At 40.0% G+C, this 9,584-nt stretch overlaps 1 pseudogene; it reads right to left on the bottom strand.

Annotated features, from left to right (window-relative positions):
- Window positions 1-5,133: 5,133 nt before the first annotated feature.
- LOC100953139 lies at window positions 5,134-5,406 on the bottom strand (annotated as a pseudogene).
- Between the last annotated feature and the right edge of the window lie 4,178 nt (window positions 5,407-9,584).

The following is a 9,584-nucleotide window of genomic DNA, read 5'->3' on the forward strand; positions in this document are numbered from 1 at the left end:
GATTTAACTTCTGTAGACTTGTGTTCTCACCTGAAAAAAATAGGGTTAATAATACTTCCTTCTCCCCAGACTTGTAGAAATTGAGAAAAATTGGACCATATTGAGAAAATGTGTGCAAAGTAACTAATGTAGTGCCTTACATATAGCAAAGGCTCAATCAATAATGAGGTTCTCTTCCCCCTCTATAGACCATAAATGATAGATTTGTTTTATGTATAGGGGACGAGGAGCACAACTCCTGGCAGCATGCAAAGAATGTAGTAACTGCTGAAATGTTTGTCTCTGGAATTTGGGTCTGCCTTCTTAGAAACCCAAGCCTGGGCTTGGCACCCATAGCACAGTGATTATGGCGCCAGCCACATACACCAAAGTTGGTGAGTTTGAACCTGGCCTGGTCCAGCTAAACAACAATGACAAGTACAATAAAAAATAGCTGGGTGTTGTGGTGGGCGCCTATAGTCACAGCTACTTGGGAGGCTAAGGCAAGAGAATCACTTGAGTCCAGGAGTCTGAGGTTGCTGTGAGCTGTGACGCCACCTCACCCTACTGAGGGTGACATAGTGAGACTAAACAAACAAAAAAAAGAAACCCATGCCTGACCTCTCACACAAAGAGCCACATCCCTGTCTGGGAAATAGATGGTAGTACTACAGTTCACATTTCCCAGAACATTGCCACATACAACCTTCAAGAACCCTTGAATACATGCTAGCTGTCAAGGGAATTAAAAGACAGTAGAGTTTAGGATAGAAAAGTGCTGAGTTCAGGCATATATGTTAAAAAGTGAGGACATTTGTTAGCCAAGGACAAGTGCATATTGCTAGGTAATCAAAAGTTTCCCAGTGAGCCAGTTCCTCATAGAGCTATAACAATTTTTCTTATATATATTTTCTTGAGTGACCTTCTAAAAGCCTATAGTGGTGCATTTGTATGGGGCAGACACACTGATTAAACCTGCTGGCTACTAGCAGCCAGAGAGGGAGAAAGGCTTTCTGTGCTCTTTAATTAGTTAAAACATTTTGCTGAGAATGTGGCCTCTATGAGGGGGAGAGTGTGATTTTGGAACTTGTTTCAAGCCTAGAAATCAAAGAAAGGTGGAACTTGCATCACCACAGGCTTCCTAGCAAGCTAAACAACATTCCTTTAAAAGCTAAATGTAATTTCAGAGTGACTCAGGTACACTCCAATGGTCTGAGGGACAGTGAACAGGCCCCCTGTTTAAAAAGTTTGAGGACCCCTGCTGTAAATCCTGTGTCCTTATGCTCCCAAGTTTTTGTTGAATTAATAATAAAAAACAGTAATAACAAATGACTAAGTATTTCTAGTCAGAGAAACAGATCCAAGACAAAACTCCCCTCAAAACCAAAAACCAAAGGCCCACCCCCATCTCCCTCCCCCTCACTCAAACTGCCTATTTTAATGCCTACTACTAACTAACACTGGAAGGGAGGATGTTTGGAGTCTTTGAGGATTGGCTTTAGTCTGGACAACTAGTTTGGACTAGTTTGCACAACCAGTCTCCTGCACATCAGGGTCCCCATCTTTCCAGTTTGCTAGGCTCTATTCTCTATTTCTCACTCTAAACACTCAGTGACATAGTAGATGGGGGATTCATGTTGAAGATGTTTATTCTTTGAGAGACAAGGTGAGGGTTGGTGTTGGGGACAGGACAGAGAAAGTCTTAAAGGTGAGAAAATGATGTTATTTGCCACTATCCTTTCTTCCTCTTTATACTTTGTCATTAAATAGTGAAAAAGAAGAGTCAGCCTTTTGGTGTTTGAAAATAGCCTTTTAATGTTTTAGGCAGCTGACTGAACTCTTGTTCAGAGCAGACTTTGAACTAGAAAGTGGGATAGTCACCTGACAAAAAGGGGCAATTATAGGTAGTTTTAACTATATGGAAAAAAATTTGATACAGTACTTTATTGTTATTTAATGATGTACAGACATCATTTTGGTGGGGACCTGTACCTTTGTAAGGTGATTCTTAAGACATCTCAGAAAAGAATACCCAAATTAGAGTGGGTGATTTGAAAGGTGGTAGAGGGAAGAATTTTCTTTTGGAAGTGTTTTCTGTCTGCCTCAAAGCTATCTGAGTAGGGTAAACTTTGTCTGTAAGGTTCATTATAATTCTGAAAGTAATGATTAATTGATGTGATGAATCCTGTAACCCCTCCACCCTTCCCCACCATATCTAAAACCTGGAGTTTTGTTTTTCTTGGTTTTGTTTTCAGTGTAAGTAACAACTGAGTGTCAAGTTATCTGTGTATAATTTAGGTCAAGTCTTAATCAATATCCTTTTGGTTAAACAAAATTTTCAATGGAAAATTTAATTATTTAAAAAATGTATGAGACAAAAGCCAGGTATACTGGCTCACACTTGTAATCCCAGCACTTTGGGAGGCCAAGGTGGAAGGATTGCTTGAGGCCAGGAGTTCAAGACCAGCCTGGACAATAAGCAAGATCCCGTCTCTAAGAAAACCTAATTAGCCAGGCATGGGGCATGTTTTCTGTAGTCCCAGCTACTTCGGAGGCTAAGGCAAGAGACTTTCTTGAGGCCAGGAGTTTGAGGCTTTAGTGAGTTTTGATGATGCCACTGCACTCTAGCCTAGGCAACAGAGTGAGACTCTGTCTTACAAAAGAAAAAGAAATCTGAAACAAAATATCTTAGGGCTTTCAGATTGTCTGTGATCATCAAACTTATACTGATATATCCCCAAATAGCCAACCTGGCTGAGAAGATGTGGCATATATGTTGAAAGTTAGAGTGAATTTAAATCATAAAGTGACATTGCCGAAAATGTAGATATACCTGGTGTTGCAAAATCAAAAGATGAAATCATGACTATAGTGCTTTTTAGCCTGGGGCTTCTGGGTGGCCTTTAGAAATTCTGTGAATGCTCTGATTTAAAGCAAGATTTTGAGTATCTATGCTCTTGTTACAGGAGATGATTGGTAGCTTTCATCAGATTCTCAACAAAAGGGTTCATGTCCCCCTAAAAGGTTAAGAACCACCAAAAACATTTGAAAATTCTCAGTGAATCAGACTTAAAAGTTTATGAAATAACTTCTCTTAGCATCTATATCTTCTTTTTTTCACACTGAAAGGCTTAGAATATTAGATATTAAGATATATAGGCTCGGCATCTGTAGCTCAAACGGCTAAGGGGCCAGCCACATACCAGAGCTTGTGGGTTCGAGTCCAGCCCAGGTCTGCCAAACAACAGTGACAACTACAACCAAAAAATAGCCAGGCATTGTGGCAGGCACCTGTAGTCCCAGCTACCTGGGAGGCTGAGGCAAGAGAATTGCTTAAACCGAGGAGTTTGAGGTTGCTGTGAGCTGTGATGCTATGGCACTCTACCCAGGGTGATAGCTTGAGGCTCTATTTCAAAAAAAAAAAAAAATAGATACACAACTTAGGGGCGGTGCCTGTGGCTCAGTGAGTAGGGCCCCGGCCCTATATACCAAGGGTGCAAGGGTGATGGGTTCAAACCCAGCCTGGCCAAACTGCAACAAAAAAATAGCTGGGCATTGTGGCAGGCGCAAGAGAGTCGCCTAAGCCCAAGAGCTGGAGGTTGCTGTGAGCTGTGATGCCACAGCATTCTACCAAGGGCAACAAAGTGAGACTCTGTTTCTAAAAAAAAGATAAACAACTTAATGTTCTATTTAGAACTTTAAATCCTAATGCAATGGTTATAATAATTATTTCACAAATAGAGAAGTTTTATATAAAAGAGATACCTTATCTTAGACGGTATAGGATAGTCTACATAATTCAGATGAAAACTTTCTTAAGAACTGATGGATTATTTGCAGGAAGAGGAATGGCAGCCTTGATGCTATGGGTAGAAAGTGTCATCTGGACACCACTGGGAGGCGCTGTGGTACAGGGAGTAAAAGGAACCCAGCGTCTGCTATTGGCCTGAGATCTCAACTCACTGAGACCTTGGACGGGTCACTTAGTCTCACTGGGGTCAACTTTGTTATATTCTTATCTCAATGTGTTTCGATGAGATTAAGGTACCATAAAAGGAACGTGCTTTTAAATAAAGTACACTGTGGCCATTAAAATAAATAGGTTGATAAAGATTGCTATGGTATAGTAAGTATAAAGAATAGGGTACAGAGCAGTAGTTATAGCATGACAGGCTTTGTGTGTAAATTCCTTTTTTTTTTTTTCGGCCAGGGCTGGGTTTGAACCCACCACATCTGGTATATGGAGCTGGTGCCCTACTCCTTTGAGCCACAGGCACCGCCCAATGTGTGTGAGTTCTTATTCAAACATATGTGTGTTTGTGTGACGTATGAAACTTTATTTACTTTTTTTTTTTTTAGATACAGGGTCTTGCACTGTTTCTCAGGCTAGTGTGCAGTGGTATCATCATAGCTCACTACAAAGTCAAACTGGTGTGCGTTTAAACACTTCTTCTGGCTCAGTCTCCTGACTAGCTAGGACTACAGGTGCACACTACTATGCCCAGCTAACCAACCTACCTTCCTTCCTTCCTTCTTTTTTCTGTGAAGGTTGACATTTCACATTTAGAATGTTGTTCATCAGCTTTTCATGAGTTGAGCCCAACTTTCAGGAAATGAAATAAAAATGGCAGAATTATCTGAAGATCTACAATCTAGAAAGAGAACTGCTGCTTTTTTGAGGGAATGTTATCACAGTGGTGTCACTGGAAGGTTGACATTTCTTGACATAGTGGTAACCAATTATTGGTCCCAAGAGGTGTCCAGATTTAAGGGAGTGAAGTGTGCTGAGGACAAGAGAAGGAGAAGAGGATAGAAAAATGAACTTTAGTTTTTCCATACCGCAAGGCATTTGTGCCACTGTGGCTTTGGGTCATGAGGGAATAAAACAAACAAAAAGCCTATGAGAGACAAGCAGAGGTCGGTCTCTCAGAACTGGAAGGGACAGGTGTTTTCCCCACATCAATCTAGCTTTGGAGACATTCTATTAGTGACATATGCCCTTCCCCAGAAAACAGCAATGACGTGTTCTCTGTGCTAACAATATAGCTTTAAAAGAAGTAAAAGAAAATTCTGCATTTTTATAAAATTTGGTAAAACTAGTATTTCAAACTGTACAGTCACCAGAAGTACACAGTTATCAAAAACGCACATACTTCATTTGGCATCTCCAGCACCTGCAGCTTTCTGTGCCTGGTCTGTGCTGGCATCTCCATTTTCTGCAGGGTTATTCCCCTCCTTGGCAGCATCAGCTTTTCCCTTTTCCCCTTTGGGTACCTTCTCTCCCTTCTTTGCAGGGGCCTTTTTAGGCTTGGACTCTGGCTTTGTAGGAGCAGGGTTAGCAGATGGCCTTGTGGATCTTCTCCGTGGTTTGTCCTTCACCTGGGCTTTATCTCCTTTAGCTTCCCCTTCAACCTTTCTCTTGCGCATGGAGGCAACGGCAGTGGACATAGGCTCTGGGGGCTGGAATTGCAGTGGCATGTAGGCTTTGATCAGTCCTGGGGTCATTCTTGCCTCTTCTCATACTGCTCCTTTTTGTTTGTTTTTTAATAATGAGTTCTTAGGCAGCGCCTGTGGCTCAAAGGAGTAGGGTGCTGATCCCATATGCCGGAGTTGGTGGGTTCAAGCCCAGCCCCGGCCAAAAACTGCAAAAAAGAAAAAAAAAATGAGTTCTTAACTAATATAAAATAGAGACTAGTACAGGGCACCCAAAGTTGCCCCTAAAGTCAATAGACAGGGAAAATTTTAGCTAAATGTATCTTTATTTATAAAATTTTCATTATAAAATTTTACAAAGAAGTTGCCAATGTGTTGAGAATATTTTGTAAATAAAGGTATATTTGGCTACAGTATCCCAATTTCCCTATGTATGGTGACTTTAGGGGCAACCTTGGGATGCCCTGTATAATGAAGCCCCCCATACTCCTTACCCAGCTTTAACAGTTACCAGTGTTGGCCAGCTTTGCTTCATCTATATCCTTATTTACTTCTCCTCCTCCTCAGTGCCCCCCCCCCCTTTTTAAGAGACAGAGTCTTCCTCTGTAGTTCAGGCGCTGGAGTCCAATGGCATAATCATAGCTCCCTACAGCCTTGAACTCCTATCCTTAAGTGGAGGATCAGGATAAAGGAGGACCTCCCAGAATGCTAGAATTACAGGTGCAAACTGCCACACCTAGCCTCCTTTACTATATTTTGAAGTCAATTTCATATGCCATATCATTTCATTTTGGAAATGCTTCAGGGTGTATTACTAAAAGATAAAAACCTTTTTGCCATAACCAATACCTTGAAAGTTAATGATGTCCTAATAATCATTAAATATGCAGTAGGGAAATTTCTAATTGTCTCATATATATTGTAACTTTTTTCTCATCTGTTTGAGACAGGATTAAAATGGAGCCCATTGGTTGCATTTGTTTCCTCTGTCCTTACTCTCCCTTTATTTCTCCTACTTGTAATTTGTTTATTGAAGGAACCATGATGTGATGTTTGTCCTTTAGAATTTTTCAGTCTGGGTATTGCTGTGTGTATCCCTAGGGTGTAGTTTCATAAGTTTCTGCTTTTGTGGTAAAATGTCTTTTTTTCATTTGGGTAGATGCCTAGTAGTGAGATTCTAGGGTCAAGTAGTAGGTCTACTTTTAGTTTTTTGAGGAATGTCCATACTTCTTTCCATAGAGGCTGTCCTAGTTTGCAGTCCCACCAGCAGTGCATGAGTAGTCCCTTCTCTTCACACCTCCTCCAGCACCTGTTGCTTTGGGACTTTGTGATGTGGGCCATTCTCACTAGGGTTAGGTGTTACCTCAAAGTGGTTTTGATTTGCATTTCTCTGATAATTAAGGATGATGAGCACTTTTCATGTGGCATTATTGGCCATTCTTCTGTCCTCATTCTTCCTGTCTTCTTAATGTTGGTGAGCCTCAGGGCTGAGACATCTCTTCTTCAAGCTCAGTTTCCGGGGAAGGGCTTAAGTCTCTATGTATGTATGCCATCAACTCCTAAATTTGTTTCACTATCCAGACTTTCCTCTATTCATCTTCTCTTGGATGTCTAATGTGCATTACAAAATCAATGTATCTTCTTTCCTTCCTTTCTCAAATAAGACACCAAGGGCCAGAGAAATGAGACCCCTCCAGGGTCATGTAGTGACAGAGTCAGAGCCCAAACTCAGGTTTCCTAATTCTTACTCTTTGGGATATACTACGATTCTGTGTTTTCAGTAAAGAAGAAAATATTTGGGAAAATTTTCAATTAAGTATTTTGGAGAAGTTCATTTCTTAGCTCTCAAAAAGCTCAGTGCCATGTTTCCTGACCCCATGCCAGGGTTAAATATATAGTTTTACTATTATATCAGTGGACAATGCTTCTGCCACTCACATATCCTTTGCCTCTCTATGACTTATTGGAGATAGAACTATATCAGCCTACATAAAGTTTTCACACTGATGATTTTTAATGGTAGAACAATATCCACACATAAAGATATAGATATATTGATAATTACAGATAAATATATAGAACAGACATGTAATTTAGAATACTTACTCTCAATCAGGATATACAGATTCTCCAAAGGAGCTTCTTAAATATGGTGACTAGAAGTTGAATTTAGGATTTGACTCCAGTGACTACATTGTAAGGTATTATACTATAGAATTTAAGACTAAAATATATTTTGTATATTTAAAAAAATTCTGGCTCAGCGCCTGTAGCTCAGTGGCTAGGGCGCCATCCACATACACCAGAGCTGGTAGGTTTGAATCCAGCCCTGGCCTGCCAAACAACGATGAAGTAGCCAGGTGTTGTGGAGGGCGCCTGTAGTCCCAGCTACTTGGGAGGCTGAGGCAAGAGAATCGCTTAAGCCCAAGAGTTTGAGGTTGCTGTGATGTGTGACACCACAGCACTCTACCCAGGGTGACAGCTTGAGACTCTGTCTCAAAAAAAAGTTTTTTTTGGTGACCTTTACACCAAGGGAGTTTTGACATGATGGTTTTCTTAAATAAATCAAAATATGATTTAATAAAAATGGCACATTTTATAAAACTATAAAACTCTTTTTTTTTTTTTTTTTTTTTTAAGAGACAAGGTCTCACTTTTGCTCAGGCTGGTCTTGAACTCATGAGCTCAGGAATCCACCCACCTTAGCCTCCCAGAATGCTGGGATTACAGGCATGAGCCATCACGCTCAGCCAAAACTATAAAACTCTTAGCCAGAAATATAGATAAAAATGTTCATAATGTTGGAGTTTCTTAAATATGACACCAAAAGCATAAGCAACAAAAAATAACTTAAACTTTATCAAACAAAAATCTATGTGTATCAAAGGACACTATCAAGAAAGTAAAAAGATAACTCATAAAATGAGAGAAAATATTTGCAAATCTTTTATTTATTTATTTTTATTTATTTATTTTTTATTAAATCATAGTGGTGTACATTAATACTATCATGGGGTACAGTGTACTGTTTCTGTATATGATTTGAAATACTTTCATGCAACTGGTTAACATAGCCTTCATGTCTTTTTCTTAGTTATTGTGTTAAGACATTTATATTCTACAATTAGAGAGATTCACATGTACCCTTATAGGATGAACCATAGATGTGATCCCAGCAATCACCCTCCCTCCACTCACCCTCTCCCCTCCCCTCCCCTCCCCCTCCCCATATTCCTGGTATTTGCAAATCTTATATCTGATAGGAGTCTAGTATCCAGACTATATAAAGAACTGTTACAACCCAACAGTAAAAAGACAACTGAATTTAAAAATGGACAAAGGATCTAACTAGACATTTCTCTAAAGTAAATATACAAATGACCAACAAGAACATGAAAAGGTGTTCAATATTGTTGGGCATTGGGGAAATAAATCAAAACCACAGTGAGATATCACTTCACACCTACTAGGATAGCTATAATGTTTTTCTTTTATTAGGGACAAGCTTTCACTGTGTAACCCAGGGTAGAATGTGGTGGTATAATCATAGATCACTATAACCTCGAGTTCTAGGGCTCAAGTGATCATCCTGCTTCATCCCCTGGAGTAGCTGGGACTACAGGTGTTTGCCACCACAGGCAACTATTTATTTTTATTTTTTTGTAGAGATGAGGTTTTACTGTGTTGCCTAGGTTGATCTTGACTCCTAGCTTATCCTTCTAGTTATCCTTCCGCCTCAGCCTCCCCAAGTGTTGGGATCACAGGCATGATTCCCTGTGCTCAGCCAGATAGCTAAAATACAAAAAAGAAATGTCAGAATGAAAGTTGACAAGGATGTGGGGAAACTAGAACACTCAGATATTGCTAGTGGGAATGTAAAATTCTGCAGCCACTTTGGAAAATAGTTTGACAATTCCTTAAAATGTTCAAGTTACGATATAAACCAGAAATTTCATTCCTAGGTATAAACTTAAGAGAATTGAAAACTTACAAACTGGGCATAGTGGTGTACACCTATAGTCTCAACTACTTGGTAGGCTAAAGCAGGAGGATCATTTCAGCCCAGGAGTTTGAGGCTGCAATGAGCTATTACGGTGGTGCCATTGCACTCCTACCTGAGCAACAGAGTAAGACCCTGTCTCCAAAAAAAAAAAAAAAAACCCAACAAAAAA

Source organism: Otolemur garnettii, unplaced genomic scaffold (assembly GCF_000181295.1).
Source record: "Otolemur garnettii isolate 467f Iridium unplaced genomic scaffold, OtoGar3 scaffold00032, whole genome shotgun sequence".
NCBI lineage: Eukaryota > Metazoa > Chordata > Mammalia > Primates > Galagidae > Otolemur > Otolemur garnettii.